At 39.7% G+C, this 1,931-nt stretch overlaps 1 pseudogene; it reads right to left on the bottom strand.

Annotated features, from left to right (window-relative positions):
• Window positions 1–360: 360 nt before the first annotated feature.
• On the bottom strand, window positions 361–1,609 carry LOC145590794 (zinc finger protein ZAT10 pseudogene; annotated as a pseudogene).
• Window positions 1,610–1,931: the final 322 nt, after the last annotated feature.

Genomic DNA, 1,931 nt, shown 5'->3' on the forward strand with positions numbered 1-1,931 from the left:
ATCATACTATTATGAAATAAAACCGATATATATCGAATTAGCATAACATAAAGAAGCTCATTATACCCAAAGATAAGATATTAAAACTTTTTTTCCAGAGTCTGATAACCTTAAAACGTTTGCAATGGCATACGACTTATTAACAAATTTGAAGGTTGTAGCATTGTGGTCTCAACCTCAAGTATACTGTAAAAAGGTTATTTTGATCTCTATTCTCTAAATTTAGTGAATGCATCAGTAAAATGTAAGGCTATACAACCACTGCAACACTGAACTTATTAGAATGTTTGATTGAAACATATAAAAAAAAACATAGTTGCTTATAAAACATGCATATAACAAATTTAAAGACACCATAAATTAAAAGAATCAATCAAATTGTATTAACTGAATTCATAATGTTACAGTGTAAGCTACATGACTTCATCTACATCCCAATTCCCATCTACATGACTTCATCTACATCCCAATTCCCAACAATACTGGGTTAATCATTAGCCAGAATTATATACTAACAGGTGTATATATTATATACACCAGAACAGAGAAAATTAACACCAATTTATACCCCAAATTTTGCAAGTCTTTTAAACTTAATCCCAATAAGAATAAATAAAATCTACTACACCAAAGAAGTAATTAATCCAATATCCTACACCAAAGTAAAAATAATATTTTCACAGTTAGAAAATCATTTTTTCAAAACTGCTCTGCCCCAGTCAACAAAAGGCGAGGCTTCTTCAAAGGGTGAGGACTTTCAACCTCCTCATCCCTTGAAAACACACTCTGCCCCCTAATCTTGAAAAAGTCAACGGACAAGAATTCAGGCAAAGCGGGCAAGTTCAGGTCAAAGTCCCGCTGCGTAGATCCGCCACTGATAGTAGACCCGACTCCTTCAGAGGCCGTGACTCCACTAGCCGTCCTGCTTCCACTCTTGGTTGGTCCACTCCCAATACTACCCTCGTAGTGGCACCGCTTGTGACCTCCCAACGCTTGTCCGGTGGGAAAGCACTTGTGACAAATCGAGCACTCGTGTGTCTTCCCACTTGCGGTGGAGATGGTGGTGGTGGTGGTGGAGGTGGCTGCGATTGACGGCTTTTCGTCTTCGCTAACGGGTTTCCTGTGGCTAGCTTTATGCCCTCCCAAAGCCTGGTAAGACCCAAAAGATTTTCCACATACTGAACATTTATATACAAGTGATTTACTATTGCTCTGCTTGGTGTCGCTTATGATTGGAACTTCAGTTTTAGGCGGTGCGCCGCCTTTGGCGAGCATAAGGAGGCAAAAAGCGAGGTACTCCTCTTCGGATAGACGGGAATCAGGGATGGCGGTTGTGGTGTTGATGGTGGTGGAAGGCGGGGACATCTCGTTTCGAGACCGCTTCGAACGCTTCTTCTTGACCCAATGATCAAAGGAGCGCTCCTCGAATTTGAAAGGGGCGTGTGGTGTTGTAGGAGAGTTAAGAGCTTCAAGTGCCATATCTAAAAAAATATAGAAAATGGAAGATTGATTAAATTAAAAACGGTGGAAATTGTAGAAGTATTTGGTTGTTTTTGTGCTTTGAAATGAATGAAGAGAAATGAGTGAATTTGGTTGAGTGAAGCAGTGGAAGGGGTGTATGTATATAAAGGGAGGTTGAGAGGGAGGTTGGGAGAAGTTGCGTGACAAGTGGTAGGAAAGTAGCCGAAGGTTTTAGTGAATTTAACTAGAATACTCTTCCTAATTTTAGTAAAATAATAAAAATAATTAAAAAAAAAAAAAGAATATGAAAAAGGAAGGGGTGGAAGAGTTTAACTTGAGTTGTTAGAGTGAGCTTGAGATCGAGTGGAAGGGTGGAGCACGTTTGGGTGAATTTAGAAAGTGGACATTTCATTTCTCGATGGCCAAGGTCGGTCAATGGAAAGTAGCGTGGGGACCACGAAATGAGACTT

This window comes from Chenopodium album, chromosome 18 (assembly GCF_948465745.1).
Source record: "Chenopodium album chromosome 18, dcCheAlbu1.1, whole genome shotgun sequence".
Taxonomy (NCBI): Eukaryota; Viridiplantae; Streptophyta; class Magnoliopsida; order Caryophyllales; family Amaranthaceae; genus Chenopodium; species Chenopodium album.